Source organism: Humulus lupulus, chromosome 2 (assembly GCF_963169125.1).
Source record: "Humulus lupulus chromosome 2, drHumLupu1.1, whole genome shotgun sequence".
NCBI lineage: Eukaryota > Viridiplantae > Streptophyta > Magnoliopsida > Rosales > Cannabaceae > Humulus > Humulus lupulus.
The window spans coordinates 232,598,407-232,612,456 of NC_084794.1; the positions used below are offsets into that span (position 1 = coordinate 232,598,407).

Here is a 14,050-nt window from a genome sequence, read left to right on the forward strand (position 1 = left end):
TGTGGTATGTGTGTGGTGCTTCTTTATTATTTGGTTATGCTTGGGATACATAGCACGAGAAGATCCTAGGGGGAAAGCTAGTGGGAAAGTCACGATGGGATCCATACTTGACTCAGGGTGAGTCAAGGGGTATTTAGCACATTACTGGGATATTGCATAATGGGAATTAGTATTTGATGATAAATTGGAAATTATGGGAATTTTGACTATTTTATCCCAGGGGGGTGGGGCATTTTCCAGACCCTGAGCATTAGGATTTCCCTGAGCATTAGGATTTGCTTGAGGTTACATAAGCTTGAAGTAACCTTTCAGAAAATAAAAAGAACGTTCAGAACGTTCTCTCTCTCTCTCGTTCCCTTTTCGACACCCGATCACATTTTCGAAGGAAACTTGAGTTTTAGGACTCAGATTCAAGCAAGGATTGAGGCATAGCGATTCTAGGAAAGATTAGAAGCTTATTAGCCACAAGATTTAGTTGGGAAACGACTTAATCAGAGGTAATCCAAGTTTTAAGTTCTAAATTTTTAAGCTTTAATTGGATTTTATGTTTTCATGAGTTTTTGAATGAATTGAAGCTTGGGTTTTATTAGTTTTGGGAAATTAGGATGTTCGGGAACTTTGATTTTGAGATTTTGATATGTTTGGATAGGTTTTTGGAGGATTTTAAGTGGGCAAAGTCGAAGGATATGGTTGGTTTCGTGGTCAAGTCGTGACCTTGTTCTAGCAAGTCGCGACTTGGATGAAGCGAGAGGCTAGGAGGAGGAAGCCTGCGGGGCGCGCCGCGACCTAATAAAGGTCAAGTTGTGGCCCGCCCTAGTGGCCAAGCAAGGGGGGCTCTTTGACTTGGGGCAAGTCGTTGACTCACTAGGCCAAGTCGCGACTGGCTTGAGCATTTTTGCCTAGATTTGGTTTTTATTCATGGGAACTTAACTCTAAGGGCCTGGGATCTATCCTACAATCCAATTGAGTAGGATTCGACGTCTCGAGGCTAGGTTTGGGTCTGGAAGTATTTATTTACTCATTTTGATGAGGTTTTATATTATGGTTGTGACTAGGTTATCACTAGGGGCTTTGAAATAGGATCATGCTTGGGGCTCATTTATTGGTAGCTCGTGCTTAGACCAAAGGTAAGAAAACTGCACCCAGTATGTGACATGCATGGTTATTGATGAGGCATGTTGAGTGCTATATATATGGACATTGATTGCATTGTAAATGCATAGCAGCACATGTGATTAGGGCATGGCATGAATATTGAATATGAGATTGATCAGAACTTGAGTCTCTATGAATGTGCATGATCATAATTATTCTAGTGAATGTTGAGTAAGCATGTTGAATGCCTTATATTTGGATATTTGACATATGATATACACCTGGGTGCATTGCTTACTTGTGAGTGGAACTGACTCCATAGTCAGAATCAGCAATGGTGTTAGTATTGACTATGAAGCTGTGACTTATTAGTCAAGTTCAACAATAGCACTGAGCACTGGTCGTATGGAATTGACCTATGAGTCAAGAGCGGCATAAGCGTAATGAACATAGAGTCGAAAATATTAGATCTAATCGGCATAAGCATTATCAACATAAGTATGAAATGCTTGACCGACCTTAAGTTTGATGAAAACAAAAGCGTTTGTCTAGTCTAAAGGCTAGTTACTTAGAGCCAGAGCTAAAAGGCTCAGGTGATCGTAATGTCACATGGCTTAGGGTGCAGAGCCCAAGTTCATGACTCCATAGTCACTTATCTGGTTAGGGTGTGGAACCCAAGTTCATAACTCCATAGTCACTTATCTGGTTAGGGTGTGGAACCCAAGTTCATAACTCCATAGTCACTTATCTAGTTAGGGTGTGGAACCCAAGTTCGTGACTCCATAGTCACTTATCTGATTGGGCTGCAAGCCCCAGCATGATTACCAGAATCATTATTGGTATTCACTTAGGATTGACTTGATAGTCATCCATACAGGAGGGCAGGGCCCATAATCATTTATTTGGACTTACTTGCATGCATGAATAGGGCTATTATTGCTAGGCATGCCTATTATTATTCAGTGACATGTTATTACCTATTCATGAGCATATTGAGTTTTCTTGCTGAGCTTCGGCTCATGGGTGCTATGTGGTGCAGGTAAAGGCAAAAGAAAGATAGACCATCCTTGAGTTGGAGAGCTTAGGTGATGATGTGTACATATGCGGCTGCTCGACCACCACTGCCGAGGGTTTAAAGAGGAACTAGGGTTAAACCCTATTTTTCCGCTTAGGTTTGCTAGTTGTAAATCTTTTATTGAAATTAACCTTTAAAATATATTTTTGGGATTCCAATGTAGACAGTAAACATTTTAGTGAAACGTTGTATCTTTGACCAAAATTTTTAACCCTAAATCGTTAATCACACTTAGCTACACGATTATGACCAAATGGCTCGATTAGCGAGTTTGGCACTGTTTAAAATGCACAACATAACTGTCTCTGGGTAGTAGGGCATTACATCTTGGTATCAGAGTGAGCCAAGGTTAAGGGTTCCTGTAGACAAGTTGGGCATGTACACTCGTCACTAAAGACAAGCTTCACTCAGGGTATGGTAACTATTTATGTGGTTATGTGCTTAACTGCTTAATTAGAATGTAAATGCTTTACCTGCATATTGTATTTGGGAGCACAAGATTCTGATAGAGCCTGACTCTTGATTATTGATATGATTATATGATTACCTGCTCAGTGAATATATGTAAATGTGTTATTTGCATGCTGGAGTTGAAGGCATGGTATGTATGTTGGAAGAACAGGGACTGTGATTGATGTATGAATGCCATGGGCGTGTTTTTAGCACTGCAGTGGTTTGTGAATGTAGTGTGGTAAGAATGTTCCCATGGGGAAGGCTTTTGAATATGCTCATCATGTTTAATGAGTCAACTTATTGACTACAGATTCAATCAGCAGGTATGTATCCAAGGCAGATAATGAGACCTGGTGGTGGTTATACTGAGGCTGAGAATTACAACCAGGGTTTGAGTTCTTCACTTGCCCATCAGAATTGGCAGTAGGTGTTTACAGATATGCAATTAAGATTGTAGAGGCAAGAGGAAGAGATTAGGTGTTTGAAACAACAACAGGTATTGTTAGGGAACACCTATTCCTTTGCTATGCCAGGAGTGGCACCAGTATTGGCTCAGCCTAGGGTTGAGAATAGATGGGAATTTCTTTGTGGAAGATTCCAGGAATTTTACCCTCTAGTTTTTGAGGGAGGCCTAGATCCATTCAGAGCTGAGCAATGGATAAGCATGATCAGTTCCATTCTAAACAGTAGGGGATGGTAGGTCACGATAGGGCGATCTATGCTACATATGTATTGCGAGATGATGCCTGGACATGGTGGGAAGTAGTATCCCAGACACGAGATACAACTATGATAAACTGGAAATAATTTACACTACAACATTTTTTACCAAATATTACGGAAAAATCTTACATAACTTTAGAAGTGTTTATTAATACATGCCAAAAAAAAAATACGCGGACACAGTATCGGCGCCAAATGAAAAGTAACAGGCGCCAAATGAAATTTTACTTCACAAATAAAAAAGCAAAATAAAAAATGAAGAAGGGTTTTCTCTATTCTCTTTATTCTCTCGTTCTCTCAGTCTGAATCCCTAATCTCTAATCTCTCTCAATCTCTTCCCTCTCTCCCTATTCTCTCATTCTCTCGTTCTCTATTCTCTGAATCCCTAATCTCTCTCAATCTCTTCCCTCTCTCCCTTAGGCTGAGACCCTTCATCTTTGAGCTTCCAACCCATTTCCCTTCATCTTGTTCTGTCCGAATAGTTGAGCCCAAACGTCATTCATCGCTGATTTTAACGGTAAGGTGACGGCGACGAGGTGTATGCCGTCGGGTCGAGGTAGATATGGCGTCTCAGAATTGGATTTCGGGACGAGAAGGTTTGTTTATGGAGGCGGAGATTCGAATTGGAGGGGTTGTAGGAGTACGACGAGTTCTTCGGATAGGGATGCCAATGGCGGAGGAAGAAGTCGGAGTTTGAGCTCGAGCTCGAGTTCGAGTACCGAGTCTAGCTCGTTTCTTTCTCAGAGCCAAACTTATGCTCTGTTGAAGCACCAAATGGAAGTGGCGGCAAAATCTGAGGTCGGGGTTCGGGGTATTCTCCACTCTTTCTATTAGGATTTTATCGGATGCTAATTCGAGAGTTATGTATTTATATGTTTTGGAAGTTATAGGACTATGAAGAGGCTGGGAGGATTCGCGACTTGTTGAAGTTATTCGAAGAAGAGGAGCCGGTTTTGTGACTGAGAGAGTTATGTATCGGAGCACGGAGAAAAGGCTCCCAATGTTGTTTACAAAGGCAAGGTTGACGATGACTTTTATATTGCTGTGAAGCGTTTCAATAGGTCGGCTTGGCCCAATGCTCGCCAATTTATGGTTCGTGCTCTATTTACTCTGAAATCAGTTAACTATATAGCAGATTCTGACATTTCAAACTTATTCTTAGGATGCAGCTAACTATCGCGATGAGCTGAGAGAAATTGCGCCCCACTCTCTTTTGAAATGCTCAAGTGATGCAACAACCTTGGTACTGTTGTGAACTTATGCTTCATCAAATCATTAGATTTTTATTAGTATTTCAATCATTTTTTAAGATAATATTAACGTTGCTGCTTATATTTGGTTTATCTAGCTTCTAACTCCTATTTTAACTTCAAGATTATCCATTTCAATTCTCCTTAGTCTGGGGAGGATTTTTAATAATAAGTATATTTATGATTTTGTATGTTGGATGTTGGAGCAAGTTAAAGTGATGTTTGATTGTTTTCTAATGAATTACTCCTATAATTAGACAGACTTGATAAGCTTCTAACATAAGTGATCAGATTATTTCATCAATGTTAAATATTAAATTTGAAACCTATGATTTTTCAGGGAATCAGGGTTCAAGTGAGGTGTGTGTATATTGAGGGCCGGAGTCAGCCTTCAAAGGGTCGCTATTTCTTTGCATACAGAATACGAATTACCAATAACTCATAATGCCCTGTCCAACTTCTTAGAAGACATTGGATTATAACCGATGCCCATTGAAAAACTGAGAATGTCTGGTCAGTTATTTCTACCTTTTGATGCCATCTGCTATTAATGTGCATTTTTCAGCTTCTATTTCCAAGTTAATCAAATTCTCTACACCCTTTGAATTGTTGTCATTTTCTAATTGTAGGGGGATTTGTGTTATTGGTGAACCGCCATCCATTGTCCAAGCTGCTGCCATTCGTGGGTGTTGTTTCTGATATTTCTTCTCTAATGTGTTGTAAATCATTAAAGCAGAAAGGCAGAAAGAGACCATGGCTTCTCCTTCTCCTTCTCACCTCACAGCTATCCCACAACACCTCTCAAAACCCTCCCTTTCCCAATGTAAGTAAATCTCTCTCTTTCTCTCTGTATATATAATATATATACGTATATATATGACACTACTAGTACCCTTAAGATGAACTAGTATGAGAAATAACTTAAACCCTTAATTTCATTGCTAAATTTGGTAGTAAACTCAAAGCCAGTCGAGCTCCGTGTGAGGTCGAGTTTGGAAAATGAGAGCAGTGGCACTGAGGATTCTGGTCACTCATCATCAAAACCTCTGAAGGTAAGGGCTTCATGCATTTTGGTATCTCAATAGACTAATCATTCATTTGTTCCTATAGATGCAACTTTATGCATGGTTTCTTTGCCAATACTTCTATCAAAACAATGTAGTATTAATCTCCAAACTATTGTTTTCATTTCTTAACATGTATACCATGCCTTGTTGTTGCTCTTGCCTATTAAAAAATGTTGTGTTGCTGCGTGTAAATAAGCAAATTAGGTATAGTTCAGAACCAGATGGAGCACCGTGCCCTGTTGCTTTTATTGTACGTAATGCTTTATTTATTTTCTTATATTATTTATATAATAAACTTTTGTTTTACAAATAACATTATTATATATAGTATATGTAATTGATTAGAAGACTTGCATAATTGTTTCTTCGTGTTTACAGAGAACACTTTGAGGAAAATGGTTTGGAAAAAGATCCAACAAGGAGCTCTCACGATATTTCTCTGACCGGCCTTATCATCAACAAGGTATATTATTATATTGTGATCTCATTTTAATTCTATCCATATTTACACTTACCTTGTGTTGTATGCACAAGCAGTATGTTGCATGCTTCTTTATTCCTCAGATTGTGTGCAAGAACATTTGTTTTTGTCTTGCTACTACCCGCTAAGAAATTATTATATATGATGTGTGTTTCAATTGCTTATAAACATCAATGTTCAACTGAATTGATGTTCAATTATGCCTTTGTTACACTTTTCTTTCTCTATATATCTTTACTGAGTTTAGCTTTCTCTTTTCTATATATATTACTATAATAAATATATGCTCCTGGCTCAACCGCTTAAAACAAAAGTAGTAACTTAAGAGAATAGAAAATAGAGATCTCATTTTGTAGTGTCACATATATAGGTGGTGATGGTATAATTTCATTTATTAGATAGAAGGTTCTCACTCACATCCATTCAAAAAACACCTTTAAGCTAGTCCTAATGACTTTAGTGCAGACCATTGCGTATTCAAAATCTCAGTGCTCTTATATGATGTATTATTAACTGGTTTTTGCAGGCATTGTTAAAGAAAGGTGCAAAGTATTCAAAATCTCAGTGCTCTTGCTGATCACTTTTCATGCCAGCTACTTCTGAAGTTACCCAACAAACTGTCGAGTACATCAGAAAGACAAGAACTCAACTTCAAGTGAGAGGAGAATTTGGCTCAAAATGCTCTAGGATTATGAGACTTTAGACACATTAAAGGTAGTGTTTATGGCTGCATGATTTACACCAAATACATGGTTGTGTGTTAATATGCTATGTAGAAAGGTATTCTAATGCTTTTTAACTATTACTTCATTTGAGACATATTTATAACAAATGGTTTGTAGAAATTTGCTAAAGCTGATTTACTTGTGTCTATCACCATTCTACTCTAGTGATTGCTTGATTTCCCCAATTGAGTATATTAGGCCAATTCTATTGGTACTGGGTTCTCTTTTTCATTTAGCATTAAATGCATATACAGTACAAGAACTTTTTCATGTATGAGGTTCAAGTGGTGGAGCTATTGTTTCTCTTTGATGTTTTTGATGTTTCCCTTCAACTCAGTGGCATTTTATCCTTTTGAGCTCTTGTATCTTTCATTTCATATGAGCATGCTTTTTTGGTAAAAAAAAAACTGTGAATGTTTAGACATATACCTGTCCCTCTCATATTAGTGATGCTTTTAATTTGTCTCATTCTTGGTTGATGAATACTTAATTCTTACTTTTGGCACTTTTTATTAATAACTTTGTCAACTATATTTTTTGTTTTTACATTGATGGGCTCCTTGAAGATCCTTTGCTGGGATTATATTCTTTGTTTTATAGATGATTCATATTTAATTTTGTTAATCGCAATAAAAAGGTGTACTGTAGGTTTATTGCATTCAGTAAGAAGAACATAATGCAAGAGTGCATTTCTTGAACTACTCTTAGATTCTACCAATGCTATTAGAGTAGAATGGAAGATTTTATTTGTGTAGATATTTCTGCTTGGTCTCTTGTTGGCAGACAGTTTAATGTAATTTAATTATTAATGGGCTTATTCTCTCCATACTCTGTTAGTTTACTGTTAACTTTAAGTTGAAGCATTAATTATTTAAATTTTGTTGTAGCTAAGAAAATGGACTCACAACAAAGACAAGTGCACAAAGGATGATGAATTGAAGGATGGAGCAAGTTTCATGCATGGTTTACTTTTGTGTATCTTGTAATGGTTCTGTTTTTCATTTTTTGAAGTAAAAAATGTTCAAGATTATAAAACTTTATTATGTTATGCTTTCAAACTTAAAGTTAGAACTAAGATCTCATGAAGTAGACACATTCATGATTTGAATTAGTTATTGTTTAATGTAATACTTAAGTTTTATCAATCTATTGAGAATTACATTTTATGATTAATTTTGATTTTTTTTTTATCAAAATACAATAATGAAAATATTTTAATTAAAAAAAAACTTTATAAGTATACTTATCAAAATAAAATTTAAAATATATTATCCACACTAAAGTAACAAAATTTTATTACTAGACTTTTAATATGTTATGATTTAGAAACATATTATAAGTGTAACAAATTGTTATGATTTATATAATATAACAAACTAAAAATGCTATCAAAATAATCAAATGTAACAGTTGAAAAGTGTTATGCAAAAAGTATAAGATTAAATGTCAAATTTATAATCAAATACTCTAACTAAATGTTATTATTTGAATATTATAGCAACTAAAAATGTGTTATTGAATAGTTTAAGATAACATCGAACATAACATTCAAATACTGTTATAGAAAAGACAGGACTTTTAATAACAGGGGCTATGTTAGCGTTTTCAGAAGTGTTATCAATACTCCCGGTTAGCAGTTTTTAAGTGTTATGAATACTGTTTTTTCTTGTAGTGTTAGGCAGCTGTTTAATGAAAGATATTACTATGATGCAATCAAGACTGCTAAGATGAATGAGTTTCTGAACCTCGTTCAGGGAAATGCAACAATAACTGAGTATGTTAACAGATTCAATGGGTTGTCCAAGTTTTCTTTTGACATGGTACCCACGGATGTAGCTCGAGAGGAAAGGTTTATCCAGGGATTAAATCCCAAAATAGCTCAGAGCATCAGAGTTGCCCCAATGCATGAATTTCTACCTACGCTCAGGTGGTAGGGAAGGCTCTTGCCGTTGAGAGCACAGGAAATGAGATTGAGAAGGAGAGTGCTGGAGAGCACGAAGCTCAGACAGTAATACCTCCGTTTATTGGATCGAGCAAGGACAAGGATTGGAAAGTCTACCCAGAATGCACTCTGTGTACGAGGTGTCATCTGGGAGAATGACGAGCAAGGGTATGCTTCTTTTGTGGGATGGTTGGGCACCGTAAGAGGAATTTCCCAAGGAAAAGGAAGGATGAGAAAAAGGGGTGGACAACTCGACTCCAGCTCAAGTGTTTGCTCCGATTCAGTCAGAGTTGGAGACTGAGACTGAGACTGAGGCTGGTTCCTCAATTGTTGCAAGTCAGCTTTCTAGTTCTGATTTTTGTACTGTGCTGACTGGTTTTGGTACCATTTTTTTCTTTGCTTATTGCATATAGAGAGGCATAGAGTTGATATGCAGGATACATGGTTATGTTGTGATGAGAATGTGATATTCTATTGGTAATTTTAAGAGATGGGTTAGGTTATAGTAAGAAGGGACTCATTAGTTGACTTGATAGGGTTAGTTATGACTGACTTCAATATGATCTTGGATATGGATTGGTTAACCAAGTATGGGGCACTGATAAATTGTGAGGAAATGATAGTAACTCTTGAGCTTGAGAGTGAGAAACTTTTGTAGTAGTTGGCACTGTGCTTATGACATCTGTATTTAGAGCCAGAGATCTGTTGCAGGAGGATGCATGGAACTCCTAGCTAGTGTGGTGCATACCACTTAGGTTGTGCCAGTGGGAATAGGATAGACTGGATTAGTTTCTGAGTTTCTGGATGTGTTTCTAGGGAATTTTCTTGGATTACCTTTAACCAAAGAGATAGAATGGTGATTAGGTTGGTGCCAGGGATGGAACCAGGTCTAGGACAATGTATTGAACAACTTCAGCAGAGTTGTAAGGACTAAAGGCTCAGTTATTGAGTAAAATGGTATTCTCCAAGGTGGAACTTTGATCTGGTTAGTACCAGCTAAAGATCAGGGAGAAGGATAAACAGAAGACTGACTGTTATATCAGATGAGAGCATTGGGAGTGTTGAGTTATATTTTGAGGATTTTATTAATTTCGAGTTGTTTTAATGGATTAGATTGACAAAGTATTAAAAGAGTATCTAAATTAGATTTGTGATTGCTATGATCGACAGTATTGTGGTATATTCTCGGTTGGAGAATTGCCAAGGTCAAGGAACACCTTAAAGGCCAGGAATTTCCTTGGACAGGCAGGATATTACATGTGCTTTGTTGAAGAATTCTGAGTCTTCTTACTGATCAGAACCAGATTGTAGGTTGAAGGATACAACTAGAACTAGAGTAGAGTTACTAGTGGGCCAGGTGGCCAGCTTTATAGCTGAGCTTATTATTGCAGAGAGAATTAAAGGAAAAATATTTAAGTGAACTATAGATGGGAATAATTGATGGGAATGTCTTAGCTGGATTAGCTAAGGATTATGCAATGTCAGGTATGAGTTTAGTGAGGTATAAGGATCGGATTTGAAATCCAATGGACACTGGGATTAGGCGAGAGATTCTGGATGAATCTCATACTACCCCTTATTCTCTTCATCCAGGCCTCATAGAAGATGTATCAGGATCTAAAATATTTATAGTGGTGGTCTGAGATGGAGAGGGACGTAACAGAATACGTGGCAAAGTTCTTAACCTGTTAGCAGGTCAAGACAGAATATCAGAAACCAGTAAGGTCATTACAGCCTTTGTGTAGTCCATAGTGGAAGTAAGGAAACATTGTGATAGGTTTCACGGTGGGGGTTACCCAGGATAGTGGGCCAGCGTGATTTGGATTGGGTCATTATGGACCAGTATTAAAGTGAGCTCACTTCTATCAGTAAGCACAAGTAATATAGCTGATCAGTATACAAACCTCTATGTGAGAGAGGCAGTACACCTTCATGGAATTCAAAGTCTATCTTATTAGATGAGGACCCTGTTTTTACTTCCAAGTCTTGGGAAGGTTGTATAAGGCGATGGGTATACAGTTGGAGTTTAGAACAGTTCATTATCCTCAGACTGATGGTAAATCAGAAAGAGAGTTATCCAGTTATTGGAGAGGCACCTTATGAGATGTTGTTTGGTAAGGAATGTTTATCTCCCATTCATTGGGATGAGATGGGTGAGATGTTATATTTGGATCTTGTGATAGTTTAAAGAATCATTGAGGTTATTGAAAAGGTTAGAGCATGGATGCTCACTTCTCAGAGTAAATGGAAAAGTTATGATGATTTGAAATGCAGGAACATGGAGTTCCAGGTGGAAGACTGTATATTCCTTAGATTATCACCATGGAAAGAGGTGAGGAAATAAGGGCAAGTTGAGCTCTAGATTAGAAAGACCGTTTGAATCTTGGAAAGGATTGGTCAGGTTGCCTATGGATTGACCTTATCTTTCACACGGTCAGCTGTATACAGTGTATTTCATATTTCCATGTTGAAGAAACATGTGTTAGATGAGACTCATGTGATGAATTATGAGGATCTGGAACTGGAGGTGGAGTAATCCAATGAGGAATAGCCAGTTCAGATATGAGACAGAAGGAACAAGGTTCTAAGAAACAAAGTTGTACCTTGGGTTAAGGTATTATAAGGAAACAGTAAGGTTGAGGGAGCGACCTGGGAACTGGAATCAGTTATGCAGAATTGATATTCTGGGCTATTCAGATTAAATTTTGAGGAAGAAATTTCTGTAAGGAGGGGATAGTTGTAACGACCCAAATTTCCTAACAAGGCTTAGGACCTTGAATTGGGGGCCAGGATGGAAAATTTTGGATTTATATGATTATGTGAGTTATATCATAGTATGACTTGATATGCATGTTTAGGTGTATTAAATATGCATGCGAGCCCATTTATGATTAATTGGGCAATTTTCATAATTTGGCCAGTTTTGGGTATATTTGGCATATATGTGGTATGTGTGTGGTGCTTCTTTATTATTTGGTTATGCTTGGGTTACATAGCACGAGACAATCTTAGGGGTCAAGCTAGTGGGAAAGTCACAACGGGATCCATACTTGACTCAGGGTGAGTCAAGGGGTATTTACACATTACTAGGTGTAAATGTGGAAAATTTTCCCTTGTGAATTCTATTCGCAAGTGAAGCTCTATACTACGAGACTTCCTAAAAGCTACTCATTGTCTGCACAAGGGGATAAGGACGTCACATGATGGTGAGGGAATTGGGCTAAGAGGGCCACCCTCGCTATGCGAGGGCCCTCGGCCGCTTGCCAATCCGAACGTCACCCTCGCTATGCGAGGGTCCCCAGCTGGCCATCTGCGTGCGCCCCGTCCCATTAAGCATCGAGCCTCGCCTGCACTCGGGAGAAGAAGGTCAGCCTCGCTACGCGAGACACCCTTGATATGCGAGGGTGAGGCCTTGTTGTGGCGCCTGTGCTCCGAGCCTCGCCACGCCTGCACCCGGGGGGAAGAGGGGCAGCCTCGCTATGCGAGGGTGCTGCCATGTTGCGCTGCCCGTGTCTTCAGCCTCGCTTTCATGTGACCTGTGTAGGCAAGCCTCGACTCCTAGCGCCTTGGCTTCACATGACACATACAGGTTGAAGCCTCCTTGACATTGGCATGAGGAGTACTTAGAGATACTTAATGGGAATGCCAAGCCAGCATTGGGTATCAAACGGGGATTGATGAGGACGACCGGGTACAGGACACGTGTACTGACACGGGGCGTACGGTTGTGGAGAGAACAGAGGCACGGCCCTGTGATCTGCATCTGAGGAGTAGTGGCAGTACGGACCTGTACGAAGAGTAGTGGTACCACTTGGGCATCCCCGACCATACGCCAAAGCCGACAGTACTATGTCCTAGGCCACGACTCTAGCATCATCAGGGTAGACACCACTACGCCCTGAGCCACTACACTATCAGAGTACCTGTGTACGTTCTTGTCGTCTGGGACTTGTTTGTATCAAGGGCCAATAGAGCCCCCCTATAAATAGGCCCCAACCCCTCAGGTTAAGGGGTGGGAAAACTGAGTGTATGAAAGAGACTGAAGAAATATATGATCCTGATTTTCATTGTTGCTTTGGTTTTCTTCTGTTGATTTGAGTTCTTTCCATCTGATTCAAAGCTTTCTGTAGTATAGAGATTAAAGTTTTCTAACCATCAATCGTTGACGAGTTCTTACCGTCAACAGTTTGGCGCCGTCTGTGGGAACGTAAGCACCAAGCTACTGTTCTACCATTACTTCCGGCAAGAGGAAATGCCAAGACGTTCGAGGCGACTTAGGGAGCCACGAGAGGTGGAGGTCCACCTTAACGGAGTCCAGCTGAAGGCCTCCATGAAGGATCCACCTCCACCCCGAGACGTGGAGCCCCTAAGGGACCCTGAAGTTTGTGAGAATGACAGGGAGGTCTCATCACCGGCCGTCCCGCCCGGTGAGAATCCTCCAAGGACAACTACCGCACCACCTGGGAATGCCAACGAGTTCCCACCTCCCAAACCACCGCAAGTACCGAACTCCGGCCGGCAGGATCCGGGCCCCTCGACGCATAGACGTGATAAACAACCCTGGGTCCATTCCGTGAGCTCGAGTTCTAAATCTCGTTTCTATGAAGAGGAGATTCGTGAGCTGCACCGTAAGAACCAAAGGCTAGAGACCACCCTGGAGAACATGCAGGAGGTGCTGAATGGCCTGTTGCAAGGTAAGTCGAACGTGACCCTACCCAAGAGGAAAGAGAAAGGTCAGGAAACCACTGTCCCGGTAGACGACGGGAGGACCAGGCACTCCACCAGTAACACCCCCAGGGAGAAGCCGCATGAGCATCCCGGACCATCGAGGCCACCCCAGGGGCCAAGGCAAGGGAACAATGTTGGCTCTCACAACGACATCGAGGTCACCTCAAAGAGGACGCCCTCGGATCTGCGAGAAGAGCTCAACAAGAAGAGGGCTGATAAGAGGACTACCCCTCCTACTGTCCCCCGGGACGGCAAAGGAAAGGAAGATGTCAACCCGTCCATGTTGAGAGACTCCCTGAAGAAGAGGAGGCAAGACCTCGATACAGAGATGAGGAGCCTGCGAAGTAAGATTGTCACCGCGTCTGAAGGGCAAAGCCTTGAGGAGGAATTCGACCATGAATCACCCTTCACCAAAGAGATCCGAGTCATCCAACTCCCAGCCAACTTCAAGGAGCCTCATATGACCCCGTATGAAGGAAGCACCAACCCCAAATACCATCTAGACGCATTC

The 14,050-nt window shown here is 40.0% G+C and overlaps 1 long non-coding RNA gene and 1 pseudogene across 1 annotated transcript; both read left to right on the plus strand.

Moving 5' to 3' along the window:
• Window positions 1-3,526: 3,526 nt before the first annotated feature.
• Window positions 3,527-5,295, plus strand: LOC133815254 (uncharacterized; annotated as a pseudogene).
• Window positions 5,296-5,556: 261 nt separating this feature from the next.
• LOC133816575 (uncharacterized) lies at window positions 5,557-6,800 on the plus strand. Its single transcript, XR_009885341.1, has 3 exons — window positions 5,557-5,648; window positions 6,042-6,126; window positions 6,671-6,800. It is a non-coding gene; the product is annotated as an uncharacterized LOC133816575 (long non-coding RNA).
• Window positions 6,801-14,050: the final 7,250 nt, after the last annotated feature.